Below are 26,315 nucleotides of genomic sequence, written 5' to 3' on the forward strand. Positions count from 1 at the left end.
TTTTGTACCTTTGCTATTGTGTATTCCTGTGTGATCTTTGGAACTCAGAAGGACCCAGGGGACTATGCGAGAGGCATAAGTCACGCTGCACAGCTGCATGACCCCGGGATCCTCACAATTGGTGGCAAGCAGTGGGATCGCACACCCAAAGGAGGGAGAGCTATGGGCTCGTATCATGATGCGACCAGGCTCTGGAAACACAAAAGCCAGTAATTGGCCAGTATTAGCTCATGTTTGAGAGACCTGGTAACCATAGTTCCTAACAGGGATGCTGGGGAGAAAAAAAGGATCATTTGTGAGGGCATTAAGCGAGGGAAGAATTCCGCTTAAGTGCTAGCTTGTCCAGGGGGACATTCCCTGAAAGCAAGGGAACGGTGGAGTGTGCAGTGGTCCAGAAACGGAAGCTGACATAAGGGAGTCCAGCAGGTGACGCTGAGCGAGCTCTATGATTGCAGCTCGTGTGGAAAATGGATCCAGGAAAAGGAAAGAAATGTCTAAAAAGAGGCAAGAGGTGCTCCAAGTCGCCCAGAGCAGTGAGGCTCATAGATGAGGAATAGTCATGGAGGAGTCTGGCTGAGGAATGGGACCTGAGGAGTCCATCCCCACTGATGCAGCCCCTCTGGGAGGATTGGGAAGCAGCATGTCGGTGGCTTAATGTATGGACAGGAGCTACTACAGAGGAGAAAGCAGCTTACCTGACCGATGAATTTGAGCAGTATGTATTTGAGGCTGCCGCAGGAAACCTGCTACATACTGTGGCGAGGAAGGCTTTTGTCACAGAATTAAGTAACACCACGCATCACCTAATACATAGAAGCCGGATCGCTGAGGCCAGCATGCCAGCACCAGGTAGAGTGGTTCCTGGGAAGGAGCCCACGAAGAGAACCCAAAGGGAGGAGGAGTTGATGGTGCCACCTGGGTGGATGACCGAGGGGTCCACTACCGAGATCCCAGGTGGGGAGGCAGAGGAACTGTGGTGTGCATAATTTGGAGAGTCTGGAGGACTTAATTGCAGAATGGAGGCTACGACTGCGCAGTGTGAGCGCGGATAAGACACTCACACTGCGCTCTTATCTGATGGGTGTACGAGCAACAAGAGGACCCACTACATGCATTCAGCGTGTATAGGAACTGGGTCCTGTGTCCAGGAAAACTGAGAAGCATCCAGGAGCAGTTGCAGTGTCTATTTAACTGTTATGAATGCGCAGAGAGGGTCGCCCTGGCACAGGGGCAGCTGAATTCTCCAGCGTGGCGGGACCAGTGTCAGTGGGGGGAGGCAGAGAAACGTCAGCTGCTGCAGCTTATCGATCCTCAGAGAGCCGCAGAACTAGATCCCCCACTGACACAGGGCGAAAACACGGAAATGTTCCCATTCAGTGAGTTGGGAAATGAGGAACCGGCTGTGGAGGGTCCCTGCGATATCGCACCAGGGACCAAGGACTCTAAAGGAGCCCTAACATCAGGGACTGTGATTGTGGCAGATTGATATCTGAAAGAGGATATTTATTTCCCCTGCATCATGCCAAGTAGTGTGGCGGAGTTGGAAACTGTGGTCCCACATGGTGATGATGGACTGGTGCACATGGAGCCGATGATAGACAGAGCAGTGCCAGTATACAGGGGAGGGGCTGCATCAGAGAATGGCCCGAGAGCAGAGCAGAGCTTGGAGGCTGGGACTGTGATGGCTGAGTCCTCGCCACAGGAGGTACAAAGTGGTGGTCAGCCACTGCTCCAAGCAGCGGACCAGTGTACTAAGCTGGGGAAGGCTGCTAGCCAAAGGATGTGGGTGCACACAAAACCGACACCCCAGGAAGAATGGCAGTACATCTTCCCTTTTGCAGATGTGGGAGACTGAAACTAGCGGCCAGGGGGTCTACAATGATTGTGCCCCAGCAGAGGAGGCAACAGAGGGGGCAGTACTTCTCCCCTACCCGACCACAAGCAGTCCAGCGAAAGAGAGTATCTTGCCCCAGGATCCCCAGCATATTCAGCAGGGGGAGATGGAAGGAAAGGTGGCCGGCGTGTGCTCTGCCACCCTACCACCCTAGGAGGATTATCCAGTACTGTTCCTATTTAGCCATCAGGACCATGAGGATCTGAAGTCGGAAGGCAGGTACGTGACCGGGGAGCAACCAGGGACCGGGGTGCCAGAGCAGGGAGTAGAGGCCAGGGTGCAATGCTACTGTGACTGACTGTAATTATGTGCCTGGGGAGCCGCTGCAGCAAACAGGCAGCCAAGCAAGCAAACATGGAGGGGATGGTCAGAGGCATGGCTCATCACCCCCCAGCGCTTCGGAGGAAGACACCCCACCACCCAGCATGGCACAAGTAAGAGAATGTGAGTTTGCACCTGGGGCTGTGAGGGAGATGCCAGCAGTGCTGCCGTACAATGCCACCCCACCAGTCCCTCGGCTGGCCAGGCTGGGGAAGCAGTGCACACTGAAGAAGATGGAAGGTTGCCCAGGTGAGGCCCAGCAGTTGTTGTTTAAAGAGCTGGGGGAGGTGTTCGACCCAAGTGAAGGGTATTTGGGGGCTTTTGAGGGGGGGGGCATGGGGAGAATTGTGGATACTCCCTGCTCCTTTGAAGCCATTGTGTGAAGGAGAATCCCCCAGACCGCTGCCTACTGCTGAGGGCAGGTGGGTGCTGGGTGTGCTCAGGCCCTGGGAGGTGGGGGAGAAGGATCCCACCAGCAAGGCCCTTCAATCATCATGTAGCGGTGCCGAAGTGGACCCCACAAGCAAGGTCCTTTGATCCTGAAAAACTGACAAAAAAAGCATATGAGGAGGTATCAGCTCTGGATAGAGCAACACTTCTCCAAATTAAACCCAAACTATCCGTAGAAAAGAACCACCAAATAACTTATGTATCCACATTTAATAGCCATTCGGATGAAATTAGAAAAATAATAGGAAGAAACTATAGAATACTTAAACAGGATCATCTTTTGGCAGACGTCATCCCTTCCAAACCATTGTTTGTATTTAAGAAAAATAAATCCATCAAAAGCTCCCTGGCCCCCAGTTTCCTTAAACCCATTACAGTAACACAAGACGCAGAGGGTCCCACGACCTGGCTTGGAAATCAACCTAAAGGTTTCTTTAAGTGTGGTATTTCAAGGTGCACCACCTGTGAATACATCGCACATAGGAATTGCCATGATGTAAAAGATAGAGAGGGCAACAATGTCAAAATCAACAGCTTCATAAATTGCAACACAAGCTATACCATCTATATGTTGAGCTGTGAATGCAAACTCCTCTATGTAGGACGAACTACAAGGAAGATCAAGGTTCGGTTCCTAGAACATAGGCGAAATATTATGAAACATGTATTAACACATAGTGTATCCCGACACTTTCATGAACACCATGCAGGGGACCCAAAAAGCCTAAGATTAATGGGCCTAGAACACATTAAGAGGACCCTGAGAGGGGGAGACCGTTACAGGACATTATGCAGGCAAGAGGTATATTGGATGTACAGGATGGACTCTATATATCCAGGGGGACTGAATGAGGCCGTAGAGCTGAACACAGTAATTTAGACATCCTGCACAGGCAATATGCCCAGGTCGATAGATGTAGATGTAGATTCCATCAGAAGCCTGTATGTGTGTTATCCATGTGGATCCCCACTCTGTCCCCCTTTTCCATCTACTCATCCAATAACTTATGTTTAGAAAATTCTACCCACATACCATGCGGTCCCCTCCCCCAATCCCTTCCTCTCCCTCCCTGTATTGGTATCTTTTTTGTATCTTTTTTGTATCTTTTTTGGTGCCTAAGGCGTTTTTTAGTTGCATAGCAACCTCCCAGTATCCTTTAATATGCTTTTCTATAATGTCCTTGCCCATATTATTCTAAAGTATCACCTCACCAAAAGAAATGTCTCTTTTATTTGATGATATTGATCATTTAAAATCATATTATGTTTAAAATATATTCTAATGGTATAGTGTTATACAGGTCGGAAATATGTGCCATTATACTATATATGTCCATACATATAGTATTAATCAAAATATCATCCCACTATGGACACATTCAATTTATCTTCTAATTATTCATTTTTGAGTATATATAAATATAATCTTTTGTATTTAATTTGTTTTTTTTGTTTTTTTGTTCTGTTCTGTTTTTTGATTGTAATATCATGCATGCGCTTGATTATCATCTTGAATATATAAATAATATGCAGAGAGCCAATATAATGAATAACTACTTCTAACATCTAACATAAATTGAATATCCTCTATAACTGTTAAGCCCAATAATATGTTATATATGCATGTTATACTGAGTGGATCTAGGTATTATTAATCTACAAATATCCCGAATGTAATTATGTAAAACTGCACATGCGCTCCCCGAGTAAAGAGACACTGCAGATAAGAACATAAAGTTCCCTTCACCCGTTCTCCGCAAAAGGAGAACAGTTTACTGGGTAACACACAGTATAAGCTCAAAAAATCGGGGAAGCAGCATATCGCGCTGTACAGGACCCGGAAGTGCGCTCCGCGCCATTTTTACTAAGGGCACAATAAGCTGCAATAGCAGCTAGAACACTTAAGACTGGTGGAACGCATGTGCGGTTCACCTGACCCGGAAATTACGTTTCCGGATATCCGGAAACGGGTCTGACTTATAGAAACTAATAAACTTCATTTTTATGTACTTTGTAATGCTCGTTTTTACACAAGAAGGTTACCAATGGTTATAGTTTTGTCTCCTATTCTCTATGACAACCTTAGATGTGGAAAATGTTTATGAGATTAGCTCCCAGTAATTCATATGCAACAGGTGTTAACTATTGTCTCTAATGAGAGAGGGTATATAAACACTACCTCATGATACCAGAAGCATCACCTTAATAAAGCTCATACAGCGAAACGCGTCGGTGAATGAGACTCTAGGACACCCACAGCCTATCTGCAGTCATCACTTCCATCCTGTGACCGAACCAGCCTCGGAATTTCATCCCACCAGTTCACAATTGGGGCTATTACAGCTTTAACCAGGTAGAGCACCTAACAACAACATCTGGCGCTCCCTGGTCCCCACCACCATCCATCTAATATTTGGGGCGACAATATCTACAACCAGGTAGAGCACCTAAATGACATCTAGTGCTCCCTGGCCCCCTTCATCCAATCCCAGGTAGAGCACCTACCAAACATCAAGGAGCTCCCTGGCGTGGAGATCGCCATTCTTCCAACTGAATCGGGACAATACTATAGAGGCAATCTAGGAACGGACTCAGGACTGTGCAGCACATTGTGGGTGACTATAACCTCACACAACGCATATGGTACTCATGTTTTTATGGGATATGTAATCCCGCCTTATATATATGTTTTATAATTAATATTTTATATTAATAAATATTTGTATATTTTTTACCTACACCTGTTGCATATTTCAGTTTAAGCGCAGTTTCACCCCACCTTTTCTATACCTTTGATCCTCACGTAAGGGTCCAGAAAACATTCTCGAACAGGGGGTGAGTTTTGTGGCAGTCCACCCCTGGTGTACTCTTGTGCCCCCAAAGAGATTTTAATTGCAGACAATGCTGCTCAGAGGAAAACCTCCTTTGCTTGTGGAAGCTGCAGGTCTGTGAGGGGTTAACAGACTCAGCTAGTGTCCCAGCTCCCCTGGACATGAGACAGGAAGCTGGGAGGTCAGAGGTGATCCAAGCAGCAGTGTGAGAGAGAGAGAGAGAGAAAGTGTGCAGAGGGGAGAAGAGCTTGTATCCTGAGCCAGGAAGCATGCAGACAGAGATGCAGTACAGAGAGAATCCCACATCTGACACCAGGCACTGGGAGCAAGGAAGTTGGTGTATGTTTCTGCGCTGGCGGTATTTAAGCTGCCTTAATTTAACCCCTTCATGACAGAGCCAGTTTGTGCCTTCATGACAGAGCCCTTTTTTTTCAAATCTGACATGTCTCACTTAAGTGGGGATAACTTTTTTTTGCTTTTACTTATCCCAGTGATTTTGAGACTGTTTTCTCGTGACACATTGTACTTCAAGTTAGTGGTAAATTTGGGTCGATACAGTCTGTGTTTTTTTTGTGAAAAATATCGTGAAAAAATGGAAAATTTAGCAATATGCAAAATGTCACATTTTCTGCTTGTGAGACAAATAATCATACCACTCAAAATAGTTAATAACTAACAAAGACCATATGTCTACTTTATGTTGCAATCATTATTTCAACCTCCTTTTCATTTTTTTGGACACTAGGAGGCTTCAAATATGACTAGCAAATTCTCAAATTTTCAAGAAAATTTCAAACACTGATTTTTTTAGGGACCAGTTCAGTTCTGATGTGACTTTGAGGGACTTGTATGTGAGACACCCCCATAAATGATGCCATTTCAAAAACTGCACCCCTCACAGTATTCAAAACAGCATTTTGGAAGTTTGTTAACCCTTTAGGTGTTTCACAGGAATTAAAACAAAGTGTAGGTGAAATTTCAAAATTTCTTTTTTTTTGCAGAGTTTCAATTTTAATACATTTTTCTAACGAATACAGTAGATTTTACTAGAGAAATGTGACTAAAAATTGATTCCCCCAATTCTTTTGTTTTCAAAAATATCCTATATGTGGCCCTAGTGTGCACGTTGACCAAACCACAGGCTTCATAATAGAAGGAGCACCTACTTGATTTTGGAGCCTCCTTTTTATGAGATTTTTTTTTAGGCACCATGTAGGTTTCTAGGCACCATAAGTGCTAAAAGTTAGGAACCTCCCCCACAAGTCACCCCATTTTGCAATCTACACCCCTCAGGGAATTCATCTAGGGGTATAGTGTACATTTCAAACCCCCAGGGGTTTCACCAATTTTGGTACAACTGGGATGTGAAAATGGAAAATTACATTTTTTTACACAAACATGCAGTTCTGGCTCAAGATTTTTCATTTTCACAAGGAATGAAGGAGACAAAGCACCCCAAAATCTGTGCCCCAATTTCTCCCGAGTACGGCAATGCCTCACATGTGTCCAAAAAATACCAGTTGGGTGCATGGCAGGACTCAGAAGGGAAGGAGTGATTTTTGGATTTTGCAGCACAGATTTTGGTGGAATGAATGGTGGGTGCTATGTTGCACCAATACAGTGGAACCCCCCACAAGTGACCCCATTTTGCAAACTACACCCCTCAGGGAATTCATCTAGGGGTATAGTGTACATTTCAAACCCCCAGGGGTTTCACCAATTTTGGTACAACTGGGCTGTAAAAATGAAAAATTACATTTTTTTTTACACAAACATGCACTTCTGGCTCAAGATTTTTCATTTTCACAAGGAAAGAAGGAGACAAAGCACCCCAAAGTCTGTGCCCCAATTTCTCCCGAGTACGGCAATGCCTCACATGTGACCAAAAAATACCAGTTGGGCGCATGGCAGGACTCAGAAGGGAAGGAGTGATTTTTGGATTTTGCAGCACAGATTTTGGTGGAATGAATGGTGGGTGCTATGTTGCATTAGCAAGACTCCCAAAGCACCAATACAGTGGAACCCCCCCACAAGTCACCCCATTTTGCAAAGTACACCCCTCAGGGAATTCATCTAGGGGTATAGTGTACATTTCAAACCCCCAGGGGTTTCATCAATTTTGATACAACTGGGCAGTGAAAATGAAAAATTACATTTTTTTACACAAAAATGTACTTCTGGCTCAAAATTTTTCATTTTCACAAGGAATAAAGGAGACAAAGCACCCCAAAATCTGTGCCCCCATTTCTCCAGAGTACGGCAATGCCTCACATGTGACCAAAAAATACCAGTTGGGTGCATGGCAGGACTTAGAAGGGAAGGAGTGATTTTTGGATTTTGCAGCTCAGATTCTGGTGGAATTTTGGTGGGTGCTATGTCGCATTAGCAAGACCCCCCAAGCACCAATACAGTGGAACCCCCCCACAAGTGACCCCATTTTGCAAACTACACCCCTCAGGGAATTCATCTAGGGGTATAGTGTACATTTCAAACCCCCAGGGGTTTCATCAATTTTGATACAACTGGGCAGTGAAAATGAAAAATTACATTTTTTTACACAAAAATGTACTTCTGGCTCAAAATTTTTCATTTTCACAAGGAATGAAGGAGACAAAGCACCCCAAAATCTGTGCCCCCATTTCTCCAGAGTACGGCAATGCCTCACATGTGACCAAAAAATACCAGTTGGGTGCATGGCAGGACTTAGAAGGGAAGGAGTGATTTTTGGATTTTGCAGCTCAGATTCTGGTGGAATTTTGGTGGGTGCTATGTCGCATTAGCAAGACCCCCCAAGCACCAATACAGTGGAACCCCCCCACAAGTGACCCCATTTTGCAAACTACACCCCTCAGGGAATTCATCTAGGGGTATAGTGTACATTTCAAACCCCCAGGGGTTTCATCAATTTTGATACAACTGGGCAGTGAAAATGAAAAATTACATTTTTTTACACAAAAATGTATTTCTGGCTCAAAATTTTTCATTTTCACAAGGAATGAAGGAGACAAAGCACCCCAAAATCTGTGCCCCCATTTCTCCAGAGTACGGCAATGCCTCACATGTGACCAAAAAATACCAGTTGGGTGCATGGCAGGACTTAGAAGGGAAGGAGTGATTTTTGGATTTTGCAGCTCAGATTCTGGTGGAATTTTGGTGGGTGCTATGTCGCATTAGCAAGACCCCCCAAGCACCAATACAGTGGAACCCCCCCACAAGTGACCCCATTTTGCAAACTACACCCCTCAGGGAATTCATCTAGGGGTATAGTGTACATTTCAAACCCCCAGGGGTTTCATCAATTTTGATACAACTGGGCAGTGAAAATGAAAAATTACATTTTTTTACACAAAAATGTACTTCTGGCTCAAAATTTTTCATTTTCACAAGGAATGAAGGAGACAAAGCACCCCAAAATCTGTGCCCCCATTTCTCCAGAGTACGGCAATGCCTCACATGTGACCAAAAAATACCAGTTGGGTGCATGGCAGGACTTAGAAGGGAAGGAGTGATTTTTGGATTTTGCAGCTCAGATTCTGGTGGAATTTTGGTGGGTGCTATGTCGCATTAGCAAGACCCCCCAAGCACCAATACAGTGGAACCCCCCCACAAGTGACCCCATTTTGCAAACTACACCCCTCAGGGAATTCATCTAGGGGTATAGTGTACATTTCAAACCCCCAGGGGTTTCATCAATTTTGGTACAACTGGGCAGTGAAAATGAAAAATTAAATTTTTTTACACAAAAATGTACTTCTGGCTAAAAAATTTTCATTTTCACAAGGAATGAAGGAGACAAAGCACCCCAAACTCTGTGCCCCCATTTCTCCAGAGTACGGCAATGCCTCACATGTGACCAAAAAATACCAGTTGGGTGCATGGCAGGACTCAGAAGGGAAGGAGTGATTTTTGGATTTTGCAGCTCAGATTCTGGTGGAATGAATGGTGGGTGCTATGTGGCATTAGCAAGACCCCCGAAGCACGGTGAAATGATGAACCTAATAATCCATAGATGTGTGGTATATTTTGAAACACTCCTTTATACATAGGCCGGGTTTGTCGGGGCAAGTTTCACAGTGGAATATAGTTTCCTTTCTTATTCCCTTTTTATAGCAAACTTTGCACCTTTTTTGTGTCCTGCCCTTTCTTGCAGTGGAGGGGATTTCATTGGGAAAATGCTGCCCTGGTACAATACGGGGGCCAGTACTAGAAGTACTGGGGCCCTCTACCTGCTGATTCCCAAATATTAGGCCCTTTATGACTTCCTCTTGAAAGTACATAAATGTCCCCGTCTGGCTGGTAGAACGGAATAGCACGTAAGCGTTATACAGTGCCATCTGGATGATATACACGGCCAGCTTCTTGTACCAGATATTTGTTTTCCGCAGGGCACTGTACGGCTTCAGTACCTGATCTGAAAGATCCACTCCGCCCATGTACTTATTGTAATCTAGGATACAATTTGGTTTTGAGGTGTGGGTACTGGTACCTCGTACAGGGATGGAGGTGGTACTGTCTCTATGAATTGTTGTCAGTATAAGGACATCCCTCTTGTCCTTATATTTGATCAACAACATATTTTCAGTGCATATTCCCCTGCTTTCACCCCTTCTTCGTACTTGGGCAATGTGCGTTTTGGGGAGGCCTCTTTGGTTCTTGCGCACAGTACCGCAAGCTGCTGTACCTCTTGAACCAAGGGCCTTAAACAGGGGGATGCTGGTGTAAAAGTTATCCACATAGAGGTGATAACCCTTATCCAGGAAGGGGTGCATTAAATCCCAGACAATTTTTCCACTAACACCTACGAGGGAGGGGGGGCATTCTGGCGGTTCAATTCTTGAATCCTTCCCTTCATATACCCTAAACTTGTGGGTGTACCCTGTGGTGCTTTCACACAGCTTATACATTTTTATGCCATACCTTGCCCTCTTACTGGGAAGGTACTGGCGGAATTTAACCCTTCCTTTAAAATGTATAAGGGACTCGTCGATACTAATACATTTATCAGGGATGTATAGCTCTGCAAATTTGGCACTGAAATGATCAATGACCGGCCTGACTTTGAATAGCCTGTCAAAGGTGGGATCATCTCTGGGTGGGCACTGTGCATTATCGGTGTAATGTATAAATTTATGGATTGCCTCAAAACGAGCCCGGAGCATGGCCATACGGTAAAATGGGGTGCTGTACAGAACATCTGTACTCCAATATTGCCTAATTTCTGGCTTTTTTACTATGCTCATATGTAACACCAGACCCCAAAACGTCATCATCTCTACTGCATCTACAGGGGTCCACCTAGCAAATGATGACGTGGGGTTTTGAGCAATAAACTGCTGGGCATATATATTAGTTTGGTCCACCATTAAATTTATAAAATGATCAGAGAAAAATAATTTGAAAAAGTCAATTTCTCTGAGACCTGTGGAATCAAATTGGATTCCTGGCATGGCCAAAAACTCAGGAACCTGGGGCTCAAAATTGTCTGGTGGTGGGGTCCATACGAGATCAATTATTGGGGGGGGGGTCTCAGCTGCTCTACGGGGGCGTCTTTGAGGGGGTCCCTCATCACCAGAGGAGGAAGAAGAGCTTAAGATGAATCCTTCAAATTCCCCGCTTGCCTCACTGGCTGTGTCAGAGTCAGAGGCAAGCATGGCATATGCCTCCTCCACTGAATACATTCTTCTGGATGACTGGGATGACATTTGGGATGCCATTTTTATTTTTGTGTTACTGGTAACAGGAATTTGATCAAAAAAAAAAAAAAATAGATCAACCCTGTGCCGAAAAAGCTGATCAGTGATGTACGTCACTGATCAGCGCACAGTGGCCACAGGACACCCACAAAATCACAGTGTGTGTAAAAAAAAAATTAAAAAAAGACCCCACAGCACCCACAAAAAAAAAAAGGTGATCAGTGATGCGACACTGATTACCAGTGAGGGGCAGCAGGTGCACAACCTTTGGTGCAACTGACAGGTATATATAAAAAAAAAAAAAACCTCTGCACCCCCAAAAAGTTGCTGATCACCTCAGATATAGTGATCAGCACAAAAGGCGGGGGCAGCAGACACAAAATTTAGCACTCTCTATCACTCTCTGTCACTATCTCTCTCTATCTCTCTATCTCTCACTATCTATCACTCTATGACACTGCAGCAGCAGCACTGACAGTTATATATATGAAAAATAACCCCTGCACCCCCAAAAAGTTGCTGGGGGTGCACAAAAGGGGGGCAGCTGACACAAAATATAGCAGTCTCTGTCACTATCTCTCTCTATCTCTCACTATCTATCACTCTATGACACTGCAGCAGCAGCACTGACAGGTATATCTATATATTAAAAAAAACCTGCGCCCCCAAAAAGTTGCTGATCAGTTAATTTATACTGATCAGCACAAAAGGGGGGGCAGCAGTCAGTTATATAAAAAATATATAGCACAATCTGTCACTATCTCTCTATCTCTCTCTCTATCTCTCTCTATCTCTCTATCTATAACTCTATTACACTGCAGCAGCACAAAATATAGCACTCTCTGTCACTAGGCCTCTCTATCTCTCTCTCTCTATCTCTCTCTCTCTAACTCGATGACACTGCAGCAGCACAACACAGCACAGGACGTCACAAGTAGTAGCAAGATCCAGGCAGTGATCAGGTAAGTATTTAGAGGGGTTCTGGTCAGTATATCGCGGCAGCTGGGCACGGTGACCGCACTGCACGCAATTCCAGACCGGAATGGCGTCTGCAGTGCAGTCACCGTTAGTTTAAACCCCCCTCCATGGCTGTGATTGGTCCGTCGGTCCGACGAACCAATCACGGCCTTTGGGGGCGGGCGGGGTGAGGTGGGGTGACACCAGTGTCACCCTTACACCCCGCGGTGATTGGTGCTGTACTTTACAGCACCAATCACCTCCGATCCCGTGTCACCGGCGTACGTTATTCGCCGGTGACACAGAAAACGCTGTGAATGGCTGTTCACACTGAACAGCCAATCACAGCGATCGCCGACGGGGGGGCGGCATCGCAGCCCCCCCTGGGCATGCAGGGACATGTCTGCTGTCAGGGACAGCAGACATCGTCCCTCTGTCACTGCGTCTCTAGACGCAGTGACAGTTTTAAGCCATGACGTATATATACGTCAACGGTCGGGAAGTACTTCCCGGCCATGACGTATATATACGTCAAATGTCGTGAAGGGGTTAAGGTATAGAATTGGTTAGAGTTTTTAAGGCGCTATTGAAAAACATAAAACATATATATAATGTAAAATATAAATATAAGTATAAAGATAAAAGATATGTGTAACAATGTGCTTGCCTGTGGAAAAAAGAAGACGGTTAGAAGTTGAATGTATACAGCTCTTTTTAGAGTACTGTTAGGTTTTGCGTTTGTAACGGAGGCTCCGGGGATTGGCGCTTGGATGAAACAGTTCTACACTTTCCCTACAATACCTCGCGGTTGTCTTGCGGGGATGTCCGTGCAGAGCTGTCACTCTCGATGTCTTCAGCGTCAGCTTCACCCGGCTTCTCCGTCCGATCGTGGTGACCGGAAGTTCGGGTAGCGTGTTTCCGGTCCTTCGTTACACGCTCCCGGCAATGTGTGTCCAACGCGTTTCAAGTTTAGCACTCTTCATCAAGGATACAGAGCTCTTGCTGGGGCTGTCTTTTTATTCTAAAAAAACTTTATTTAAAATTTAAAAAATACAAAAGTCCGTCCCGGAAGTCATCTGCGGGAACGGAGGAAGTTGTCATCATTTTCGGCGGCAAGCACATGTTCTATATATGTATATATATGTTAAAGAAAGGGATTTAAATCTATATCTATATTTAAGCCAGCGGGAGTGAGAGTTTTTAATTCGTAGATCCATTTTGTCTCATTCTTTCGCAATTCTGTGACGATATCTCCTCCTCGCCAATGTGGTTTTACTTTTTGTATTGCAGCGAATTTTAGGCTTGATGGGTCCTTATTGTGATGTTTTGCGTAGTGGTCTGAAACACTATGAGTAGCTAAGCCTCTTTTTATGTTATGTATGTGTTCAGCCAGTCTTATCCTCATTTTTCGTTTTGTCTGGCCCACATATTGATGTTTACACGGGCATTCCAGTACATAAATGACTCCTATTGTTTCACAACTTGTTTGTTGTTTTAATCTATATTCTTTCTTTGTTTGATGGGAGACAATATTTTGGGTTGGTTTTGATAGTTTCTGTCCTGTTGTTCTGCATCCTATGCAGTTGAGGCACGGAAAAAAGCCTGGAGAGGTTGTTTTTCTTTTTCCATTGGGATAAAACTACTTGTTAGTTCCTGATTCAGGGTTGTTGCTCGTCTGTATATTATTTTAGGCTTCTGTTGGATGATTTTCTTCAATTCCTGATCAAGTTGTAGTACGTGCCAATGTTTATTGAATATATCCTCTATCTGTTTGTGGTTACTGCTGAATTGGGTAATGAATGTGATTTGAGGGTCTTGGTTTTCTGTTTCTTGTTTTTTATATTGATTCATCTGTTGTCTGTCCATTTGCTGTACTTTGATTCTATCTGCTTCTAGTGTGGATTCTTGATATCCCTTTTTTAGGAATTCTTGTTTGGCAGCCTTACTTTGTATATCATAGGTCTCTATTTCAGTACAGTTCCTCTTTATTCGTCTGAAGTTGCCATTGGGGATGTTTTGTACCCATTTTCTGTGGTGATTGCTGTTGTAGGGCAGAATGTTATTGCCATCTACTTGTTTCTTGTGGGTTCTTGTCATTATTGTATTGTTTTTTATGTAGATCTCCAAATCCAAGAAGACTATTGTTTCTTTACTGGTTACCGTGGTGAACTCCAAACCATAGTTGTTTGTATTCAGATGTTCCTTGAAGAGTTCCAGGTCTTCCATTGGGCCGTCCCATATAAAGAGAACATCGTCTATATATCGATGCCAACTTCTGATGTTTTTATGGTAGAAGTTGTTTGACCAAATTTGCTCATTTTCCCATTGGGCCACAAAAAGATTTGCATATGATGGTGCGAAAGGGGTCCCCATCGCAGTTCCTTTTACTTGTACATAGAAGTCGCCTTCATACCAGAAGTAGTTGTTATTTAATATGAAATCAATCTGTGCCATTATAAAATTAATTTGTGCATTGGATATTTCTGTTGATGTGGATAGATGGTGTCTTGTTTTTTCACAACCGAGTTCGTGGTCTATACAGGTATACAAAGACTTCACATCACTGGTACAAAGAATGTATGACTGGTTCCACTCTATGTTATTCAGGATTTGAAGGACATGTGAGGTGTCCTTTAAATAGCTTTTCTGTTGTTTTACTATCGGCTGTAGAAACTTATCTATATACTTTGATAAGTTTGAGGATAGTGACCCTATTCCCGACACTATTGGTCGGCCGGGGGGGTTCCTCAGATCCTTGTGGATCTTCGGAAGGTGGTAAAATGTTGGTATCCGTGGGTTTTGAATATTGATAAATATCTGTACAGACTATAAAAAAGAAGCTGAAAAATTAATATCAGATGAGACAACTTAAAAAAATTAATCACAGATCCCACTGAAAAATTCCAAAAAATACTTACAGACCAATTACAAGAAGGTTTAGAAACTGGAATACTAACAAAGAAGGAACACGACTTTATCAATATTCAAAACCCACGGATACCAACATTTTACCACCTTCCGAAGATCCACAAGGATCTGAGGAACCCCCCCGGCCGACCAATAGTGTCGGGAATAGGGTCACTATCCTCACACTTATCAAAGTATATAGATAAGTTTCTACAGACGATAGTAAAACAACAGAAAAGCTATTTAAAGGACACCTCACATGTCCTTCAAATCCTGAATAACATGGAGTGGAACCAGTCATACATTCTTTGTACCAGTGATGTGAAGTCTTTGTATACCTGTATAGACCACGAACTCGGTTGTGAAAAAACAAGACACCATCTATCCACATCAACAGAAATATCCAATGCACAAATTAATTTTATAATGGCACAGATTGATTTCATATTAAATAACAACTACTTCTGGTATGAAGGCGACTTCTATGTACAAGTAAAAGGAACTGCGATGGGGACCCCTTTCGCACCATCATATGCAAATCTTTTTGTGGCCCAATGGGAAAATGAGCAAAATTGGTCAAACAACTTCTACCATAAAAACATCAGAAGTTGGCATCGATATATAGACGATGTTCTCTTTATATGGGACGGCCCAATGGAAGACCTGGAACTCTTCAAGGAACATCTGAATACAAACAACTATGGTTTGGAGTTCACCACGGTAACCAGTAAAGAAACAATAGTCTTCTTGGATTTGGAGCTCTACATAAAAAACAATACAATAATGACAAGAACCCACAAGAAACAAGTAGATGGCAATAACATTCTGCCCTACAACAGCAATCACCACAGAAAATGGGTACAAAACATCCCCAATGGCAACTTCAGACGAATAAAGAGGAACTGTACTGAAATAGAGACCTATGATATACAAAGTAAGGCTGCCAAACAAGAATTCCTAAAAAAGGGATATCAAGAATCCACACTAGAAGCAGATAGAATCAAAGTACAGCAAATGGACAGACAACAGATGATTCAATATAAAAAACAAGAAACAGAAAACCAAGACCCTCAAATCACATTCATTACCCAATTCAGCAGTAACCACAAACAGAGGATATATTCAATAAACATTGGCACGTACTACAACTTGATCAGGAATTGAAGAAAATCATCCAACAGAAGCCTAAAATAATATACAGACGAGCAACAACCCTGAATCAGGAACTAACAAGTAGTTTTATCCCAATGGAACAAGAAAAAAGAAAAACAACCTCTCCAGGCTTTTTTCCGTGCCTCAACTGCATAGGATGCAGAACAACAGGACAGAAACTATCAAAACCAACCCAAAATATTGTCTCCCATCAAACAAAGAAAGAATATAGATTAAAACAACAAACAAGTTGTGAAACAATAGGAGTCATTTATGTACTGGAATGCCCGTGTAAACATCAATATGTGGGCCAGACAAAACGAAAAATGAGGATAAGACTGGCTGAACACATACATAACATAAAAAGAGGCTTAGCTACTCATAGTGTTTCAGACCACTACGCAAAACATCACAATAAGGACCCATCAAGCCTAAAATTCGCTGCAATACAAAAAGTAAAACCACATTGGCGAGGAGGAGATATCGTCACAGAATTGCGAAAGAATGAGACAAAATGGATCTACGAATTAAAAACTCTCACTCCCGCTGGCTTAAATATAGATATAGATTTAAATCCCTTTCTTTAACACATATATATATAGAACATGTGCTTGCCGCCGAAAATGATGACAACTTCCTCCGTTCCCGCAGATGACTTCCGGGACGGACTTTTGTATTTTTTAAATTTTAAATAAAGTTTTTTTAGAATAAAAAGACAGCCCCAGCAAGGGCTCTGTATCCTTGACGAAGAGTGCTAAACTTGAAACGCGTTGGACACACATTGCCGGGAGCGTGTAACGAAGGACCGGAAACACGCTACCCGAACTTCCGGTCACCACGATCGGACGGAGAAGCCGGGTGAAGCTGACGCTGAAGACATCGAGAGTGACAGCTCTGCACGGACATCCCCGCAAGACAACCGCGAGGTATTGTAGGGAAAGTGTAGAACTGTTTCACCCAAGCGCCAATCCCCGGAGCCTCCGTTACAAACGCAAAACCTAACAGTACTCTAAAAAGAGCTGTATACATTCAACTTCTAACCGTCTTCTTTTTTCCACAGGCAAGCACATTGTTACACATATCTTTTATCTTTATACTTATATTTATATTTTACATTATATATATATATATGTTTTTCAATAGCGCCTTAAAAACTCTAACCAACTGGGAGCAAGGACCCAGCAGTGAATGACAGCCAGCACTGCTGACCAGAAGAAGGGGTGAGCAGCATGTGAAGGGAGATAGAGCCCTGTAGGAGTGACTGCAGAGACCTACAGCACAGAACTAGGCAGAGAGGGACATTGCAGCGCATCTGGGAGTCACCCAGAGGACCGCACAGCACCCAAGACAGGCAGTGGCCAGCCAGGAGTCGTGACCAGCAGGAGCTGGCAACTGCAGCTGAGTCTCCAGGTATTGTGTGCTCCCCACTGCTGGCCTGCAAGCTATATGCCCCTTGGCCTCACCTGTGCCCCCTTCTAATGTACCCAGACACCGCAGAGAGTCCTTCTTCCCTGCATAGGGGACAACTGTTATTGGGGTGCTGATCCCCCTGCGACATTAGCAGCCAAGAGACACCTGCAACGCCCCTCTGGCTGCATGCCAGATTTGCCACCCCCGCCAAGCCTATATCTACAGCCTGTGTTGTATGTCTAGCATGGAGTTGCCCTAGGTAACGGGGACTCGCCTGTACCCCGTTATAGGGGACCATTAATATTTTCTGGCCTTTATATAGTAGTGTGCACACTAAGGTAGGGATTACCGTTTACTTGTGAGGATTACCGTCGTGGGACCGTTATTTGAATGTAATAACTGTGTGGTTTGCACCAGGGACTACCGTGCAGCATATAGGGTTCATAGCGCCACCTGGCGGACTTATTGTGTTGAAGTGTCATATGTGTAGCAAGTGCCGTAGTGACGTAGTAATTTGTGATTTGAATGTTTTGCTCTTTTCGTATTGGTATTGATGATCTACTGCTTTAAGTACTACATAGTATTAAGTGACTGTTTTGCATATAGCCGTGAATGTCTTGCAGCAACCGGTTTTCATATATTTTCTAAATAAATATTTGTTGCTGCTAACTGTAGTAGCCTTGTCTTTTGTGGGTTCTTCTTGGGTTGTGCCGTTTCCCTGCCACAGGTTCTCCGGAAGAAGCCGTGAGGAATCCAGAAGCTGCCGCCATCATCAGCTCCAGGTTCAGGTATCATCTTACACCACACCGTTACAGGGGCACTGTCACAGTTTTATAAAGGCTTTTGAGGGGAGAGCATGGGGAGATGCATTGTCGTTACCCACGCTCCCCTGCAGCCAACATCAGTGCTGTTGTTAAGAGCGGAGTCCACAGCTAGGTTCCCTGATTCTGGTCTGCCTACGCAGATCAGGCACCTTCCAGTTGCGCCAGAGGTGGAGACAGGAGAAACAACCAAAAAGGAAGGCGAGGAGGAAACATTCCCACATGACAGGGGAAAACCCTGTACTGGGGATACTGGAGGTTGTGCACCAAACTGTGAATGGCTGAGCCCAGGAGGGCCAGGGATAAACAATATGCAGGGACACTGGGTAGCTGTGGTCGCTGAATCGCAGCGGCAGTAAAAAAAAAGAGGGGTGCTGTGTGACCAAACAAGGCCACGCCCACATTATGCTACATATTTTTTGCCCGCCTCTTTCTGCACTTCAGCAAGAGAGTTGCAAAATGCTGTCGATAACCGGATATTAGAAAACAGAGAAAAAAGACTCTCTCTTTTTTTGGGGCACTCTTTAACTCAGATTACTCATGATAATCTGTATATTTTGAATATGTAGTGATATCATGTAAGTAGGTAGTGAGTGAACCACACTCTTCACTTGCCACTATACTGCCTAAGTGGCATATAGCTGCTCCTCATGTAAGAGGACAATTGTATATTAGCGCTGTTAGATAAATGCTAGGTAATAGTGTATTCGGGAGAAAAGATAGGGGAACCTTAAACGGGGCTCCCTCTTTTTCCTGATTTGGGTAAAGTTAAATTATTAAAATATAGCTTTTATTAGATACATATAAAAAATTGGCTAGACAAACATGTAGGCAAGACATAGACATATGTACATATGGATATAGACAAACATGTAAACGACAGTATACGTGTATATCTCCGTATATATGGCAAAGTAGAACTTGGAAACAGTTTAAGCGGGGAAAGAAATTGTACCGAATATTGTATCCCCTTAATTGGCTGCACACACTCACAGTCTGTCCAAGCAGCTATTCTGTCCCAGAAGTCTAGTATGCCTAGGGACCTGTTTCAAATGGATAGTGTATCTATTGGTTTTAACACATTCAACATATGTTGCTAAAGTCTTGCAACAATAATTCTGACACAATTAGTCCTAGATGCGAAGAGAATGTGTTAGTCATAAGTACATGCCAAAAATCTTCATTCACATTTGTGGTCCTGTTTCTGCCACGGAGGGCGTATACATCCACAGTTTAACTGTTCTAGTACCAGTATATATGTCAAGATATAACAATGTGGAGTATTTTAATACATTCAGTATTCAATATTCAGCAGAGCAAAACAGTTAATGTTTTAGGGCAGAGGTATAAACACTTTTGGGGTATTAATACAATGTGTCCGCTAGTGTTTGTCTTATTGTCTGTACATCTTATGCCCCTTACTCAACCGTAGGGACCTGGGGTGAAGTGGGGAGGTAAAATGGTTTGCCACTCTCTTCCTATGTCAACTGTTCACGTGCTGGTATTAAGTGGACCGAGGTAAGGCAGAGAGAGATATGGAATAATCTGACATTCCCTTGGGGTTGTAGTGAGGTACTCCCAAACCGACTTTATATACCCGAGCAAAAAAGGTTGTGGGGCCTGGTCTCAACGAGGGAGGTCTCCCTTCCCGTCAGGCAGGTCCCTCGTCCAATGGTCAAGCTGCCACCTAGGTGGGCTTTTGTGGGTATTGTGGGGGAATACCTCCCCTTGGGGTTGTCAGAGAAAATATAGATGGCTCTGCGGGCCCTTAAGTGACAGGCGGCTGCTGCCCAGCTTTATATACCTCTCAGTCAGGGTGGAATTAATACATGTGTTTCTTGAAGAGGTCTCCCTTCTTCAAAAAGTGCTTTCTACACCTCTGACAGGCTGCCACCCGTTTAATATGGGTGGGCCCTTAGGGTATTGTGGGTGAGCGGGCCTGTGTGCACATTGAGGGGGTTCCTAGGTCGGGAGCCAGTAGGTGGGGGTACTGCTGCCCAGTATTATCCCTATGTCCCCCTGTTTAGAAAAACTCCAGTGCAGGGTAGTCCTTTAGGGATAGGTTCTGGGTGAGTGGCCCCGGATATTACCGGATATTATCACTGACTGTATTCACATCTGAGCTGTATTCCACAGACTACTGTATACAGGGGGCATCACAGGACTGTATGTCAGATAATATTAGGATGTTATACTGAATAATCCAAACAGGTTATTCCATTAGGTTGAGGATGTGTGCTACTGGAGGTAAATAGTCCCTCATGTTATGTAAATGACTGTAATACATTCCCAAAGCTTTCTATACTGTATCCCATACTGTAACATACACATATGAAGGCAACAAGATAGTTGTCTGGGCACAGGAAAAACTGGAATGGAGGATCAACGTTGCCCGTGGTTACGTCACTGCCTCCAATTCCTGTTCTTAGTAAACTGCGATGGTATCATGAATAAGAACTTGTGACTCTGACGTTAATTATGGCAGTCTTCCCAAATGGGTATTACTTAAATATTGAAAATAACTGTATATGTGAAGACAAATGGTCTGGCTAGAATGAACCAAATGCTTAGATTAGAATCTGTTCATTTTGTGTATAGTCTTTGTTTCAGGGATCAAAGGGCCTCTATACAGGCTAGTTAGCAATAGAGACAACAGGTACTATAGCTGACCAATACACTGCCCCCTTATGCTTACACTTCCCCCCAAATAACAAGAGGTTAAGGATGGATGATACCAAGGTCTTTGGGTCAGTCTCCAGAGAAAATATATGTTCACATGAAGGTGTGAAACCCCTTGCCTAATCCCTGGTGGGGGACAGGATACATGTGTTGACACAAGCTTCAAAGCCAGATGAAGGGAGCGATTTTATCAGCCCCTGGAAAGGTAATAGGAGACCCTAATACATTCTTACAACTGCACCCAGCATTGGAAGGGTTAAGAATTCCTGAGGGAGGGGGAGAGGGGTGCTTTTGGGATGTAAGTGGGTGTTTGCAGGGGGAGAGGAGAGAGATGTGAGTGAGAGTCAGCGTTGGGAGATGTGGACTGGCATGTCCTGCCCATCTTAAGCTAACCTGAGGGGTAATGTGGTAAGGTCCTGATAACATGACTAATACTGATGGCCTTTCTGTATATATTGTATATAGACTGTAATTGCTGATTTTACATGTTTAACCTGTGTGTAAAATAAAGGTAATACTTTTGTACCTTTGCTATTGTTTATTCCTGTGCGATCTTTGGAACTCGGAAGGACCCAGGGGGCTATGCGAGAGGCATGTCACGCTGCGCAGCTGCATGACCCCGGGATCCTCACAATGGCCATTTTTGGAAGAGGATGAGTGCGTGAGCTAAGGGGATCATCGTAAATATCAGGGTCTTAATATAGCATATTGGAGCTGTTTCAATGTTATTTTGGCTTAGGGATGGCCGTCATTCCATAGGAGGCAGCCGTCATTCCTCGTTATGTGACATGTTTATACAAGTAGGGGTGTAGGTGGGAATATTTTGAAATGATGAGTGCGTGCGCTAAGGGCATCATCGTAAAATCAGGGTTTTAATATTGCATAATGGAGCTGTTTCAATGCCATTTTGACTTAGGGATTGCGAATTAAATAGCCGTAATTCCATAGGAGGCAGCCATCATTCCGCATTATGTGACATGTTTATAAGAGTAGGGGTGTAGCCGGGCATATTTGGAAAATATGCGCTAAATATGTGCACTAAAATTAATTTTAAAAAATATATATATTTTTTTTTACACAGCAGCCAGCAGGGGGCCGGGAGCCGAGTCGCTCATTAGATATTCATATATTCACTGCACCCGATCATTACATATGCATGATCGGGTGTAGTGAATACCTGGTCCCCTGTTGGCTATCCTGGGGGGCAGCCTGTGCTGCCTGGCTCCCGGGGAGCCCACCTCCCCCCCACAAACGTTCTGGGGCAGGCAGGGAGACTTCCATCTCCCTGCCTACCGCCGTCCTCAGGCTCCCTGCGGCATCGCCGCAGGAGTTAAAATTCGCCGGTCAGTGAGCCCCTGACTCGTTGAATACTGGAGCCGGCGTGGCTCCTGAACGCGGCGGGCAGTGGCGAATGTGCAGCGAATCCTAAACAGGATTCGCTGCACATCGTCAAAATTCTCATTGAATACTGCCCAATGACTGTCACCCCTGCAGCTTCCGCTCCAATTCTTCTCCCCGCTTTCACCTCAGCCCGCCCCCCCTTTAATCATGTGGTGCCGGCGCCCGGTGTGCTCCCCCGACGTCACGCACAACAACAGGGCGCACAATATTTCAAATGTCCACTCGGCTAGAGGGGACACCAGGTGGGGAGTGGGAGCGTGCTCTGCGCTGCGCTCTGTTCCTCTCCTCATAGAAGCATCTGCACTGCTCTCCATCTCTCCCTGCAGCAGCAGCGAAGGCTCATATAAAAATTTACAGTAAGTGGCACTTTTGGGGGCATTGCTTAAGGGACGCTACAAGTGGTGGTATGTGGGGGCATTACTCATAATGTTGTGGCTTAATGTGTAAGGGGCATTAAGGTGTGCAGCATCATGTGTAAGCGGCATTATGTGTGCAGCATCATGTGTAGGGGACATTATGTGTGCAGCATCATGTGTAATGGGTACTATGGTGTACGGCATCATGTGTAATGGGTACTATGGTGTGCAGCATCATGTGTAATGGGTACTATGGTGTGCGGCATCATGTGTAATGGGTATTATGGTGCCATCAAGCAAGAACCCCCTATCAATGACCACGTATAGGTAAGCAGCCCTTATGTGGCAAATATGTAATGGGCATTACGGTTTGTTATATAGAATGTAATTGGCATCATGGTGTGTGGCACAATGTGTAATGGGCATTATGGTGTGTGGCCTTATGTGTAATTGGCATTACGGCATGTGGCTTTATGTGTAATGGATATTACAGAGTTTGCTAAAATGTGTAATGGACAAAGTGTAATACCACACCCCTTTTTGTGATGCCACGCCTCCTTATCAGGAGACCACGCCCCCTTTTGCAGCACGGCTACACTGCGCAAAGGTCCCCCTACTATTATGTCTAGATCTGGGACCCTCCATTACCATAATTCTAGATTCGCCTATGGTAACATATGTGTGTCAGCAAGATGTGTACTAAAAATATACTGCATACATGTAATCATTTCTGAAATATACATATAAATGAAATTTTCTCCCATTATAGTTAATGGCATTCCTCTTAAGCAGACCAGACTGTCATTCCACCGTCATTCCTTTTAGTGCGTCCCTATTATGGATTTATTCTCTGCATCTGTTCAAAACGAAAATTCACTGGTTGCTACAAAATCTCCCCGATTCAACAGTATCTACTGCTCTGGATTCGTATATATTTATATATCTTTCACTCCGATCTAGCAGTTTGCAGCGCGAACAATTAAGACACGGCACAAGCACGGGCAGCGCCAGCGTTGTTTATGAGTTCTGTTCTGAATCTGTTAGGCGAGTGTAGTGTATGTGCATCTGGGGAAACGGATATGACGTCTCTTCTCTTCCGCTGACGGAAGAGGTGCACAGTGTGATTGGTGTTTTGATGTTGGACAGTTCAGATAAGTGATCAGGAATACTCGTCGTAGAGGAAGTAAGGAGGGATACAAGGTGACAGCATGGATATGGATGTGTAACCTTCAGTATGAAATATCTTCCATTTCGTCTCACACTTGGCTCCTATGCAATTACTTTAGCACCTCGTGCTTTAACTGCATACAATAATAATGGGTTTCAGTAATGCTTTGTTTTCAATAGAATGTTACATAAGGTAGTGATTATCGTATATATTGTTTGGTTTTCTTGATGTTTTGTAATTGTATAAGTTATTTTAACATAACTTATTTTTTAAAAGTTTTGCATTTAGTTTACTATAGCAAAAATACATTTTCATATTTTACTTCTTAAGGTAAAAAGCGAATTATGTGGGCTATTAATGTAGCAGTGCAAAGCCTTTATTTGATAAAAGGGCTTTTCACTGCTTGCTTCATTAACAGAATGGATTTCTATGTCAAGATTGGAGAGAGATTTATAGAAGCACAGAAAGCCTCCTGCCCACAGCGCCGCACGTTAGACACCAGCTCAGCGGGTGTCATAGATCAGGGAAGCGCTATCCCCTGCCATAAGGCACGGGGATAGCGCATATTCCCCTGATCGTCAGATAATAAATCTACCCCACAGTTTGGGAACCACTGGTTTAAAGAAAAAAAAAAGCCAACCAAGTCTAGATCCGAGTTGGAGCAAGGACCTTTAATGTCACAATCACGTGACACTGTACAACAGGAGGAGGAGGAGTAAATTCCAAACATGGGAGCTCATAGACCCACCCTTTGGGCATGGTGGTTTACTCCGCTCTGCTTCGCCCACCACATGGTATAATGGCAATAGATGGCATGGATAGTGACAGTGTGAGCAGGGGCAGATTTAGTGGCGAGGATGCCCCTAGGCGCAACAATACTGCCCTCCCCCCCTGCCTAAACTAATTTTTATATTTTTATTGATTACTTATAAGGCCTAGTGTTCTCTCTAGGAATTTTTGGGGCAGCGCAATGGGGGCGGACCGGCTCACCGCGTCAGTAAAGGGGGCGGGCCCGGGCTGCTGCGTCACTAAAGGGGGTGTGCCCAGGCTGCCACCGTTGTGCAAGGGGGGCGGACCTGGCCCCGCCCAAGACCCTGAGCTGTGGGGGAATCCAAGTGCAGCTGAGATTGTGATGGAGCTTCCCTGAGCACACCAGCAAGACAGGCAGCAGGCTCTTTAAGCGGGGCGCTGCTGGAGGGGCAGGGTGCATTTTGCCCTTTAAAAATCGGGCAGGGCGCAGCACCACGGTATAACAGCCTAGCGGGAACACTAAGGCCTCATTTCATAATAGACAAGTTAATGGATTAATAAAAAAGCCACTAACTGGCACTTTTTATTTTTTATTATGTGTACATATTTACTAAGTAGGACAGTTTACAGGGGCAGTATCTGCATGTCCTATCCATTTACACTCTATTTATCATGGATTATGGTACAGTACAGTGTATATTTTGCAGTTACTGGTACAATTCAGGCTGACAGTACTGTTACAAATCCAAGGGCAGCCCCCAAACATGGGCTGCCCCTAGGCACATGCCTAATGGGAAGTTTGGCACTGAGTGTGAGGCCACCAGCTGTGCTTCTCCCCTAGGCATAAAAGGTCCTAGAACTTGGATTTAGCAACTACCATAAGAAAGCCGGTATCTCCTTGTCTCCTTCCTTTACTCTAAGAACCCTTCTGTCATGTTTGGCATGCCCCTGCTCAGTGTGCCTGAGCAATAATGAGAATCTGTTTCATTGCTATGGGCAACATCACCACTTTTTCATTTTTAGAAGCTTTACTAAATTATCCCCAGGAAGTCCTTAGAAAGTATTACTCCTATTTATTAATGAAGTGACCTGGAATATGTCGGGCCACTTCATACAGCAATGTTTCATACCCTCCAACTGTACTGTTTTAGATGGTACAGTACCATTTTTTAATGGTTTGTACCGGCTAAAATAAACTGATTGGACGTTTTTTCTATACATCAGCTTTGGCTGACTGAGGGACATTGGGAGATGTAGTTCATAACACTGCCGACTGCTCCCCAGGGAGCGTGGGGGAGCGGCCGGCCAGGACTACATCTCCCAGGGTGCACGGCGAACCGACGTAGCAGGCCCACCTCCTCCTGCTCAGGTAGAGACTGAGGTTGGGGGAGACAAGTCCCAGTGTACTGTGGGGCCAATTGGATTTCTCTCCCCACACTGTGCTACATTACAAGCCACCGTCGGGTTCAAAGAGGTAGGTGCGTGACGTCACCAACGGGCGGCCAAATGTGCAACAGCATGGGGA

At 44.4% G+C, this 26,315-nt stretch overlaps 1 protein-coding gene across 7 annotated transcripts in view; it reads left to right on the plus strand.

Moving 5' to 3' along the window:
* Nucleotides 1–23,921: 23,921 nt before the first annotated feature.
* Nucleotides 23,922–26,315, plus strand: part of PARL (presenilin associated rhomboid like) — a 132,746-nt gene continuing 130,352 nt past the window's right edge. For 2 of the 7 annotated variants that reach the window (XM_083173140.1, XM_083173143.1), the window contains exon 1: nt 23,922–24,072. The gene's annotated coding sequence lies outside the window, so the exon portion shown is untranslated. Of the gene's footprint in view, nt 24,073–24,214; nt 24,233–26,315 lie in introns of those variants that run through there. The other 5 variants (XM_083173145.1, XM_083173142.1, XM_083173144.1 and 2 more) reach the window with 5 other exon arrangements.

Source organism: Crinia signifera, chromosome 2, assembly GCF_055691185.1.
Source record: "Crinia signifera chromosome 2, ASM5569118v1, whole genome shotgun sequence".
Taxonomy (NCBI): domain Eukaryota; kingdom Metazoa; phylum Chordata; class Amphibia; order Anura; family Myobatrachidae; genus Crinia; species Crinia signifera.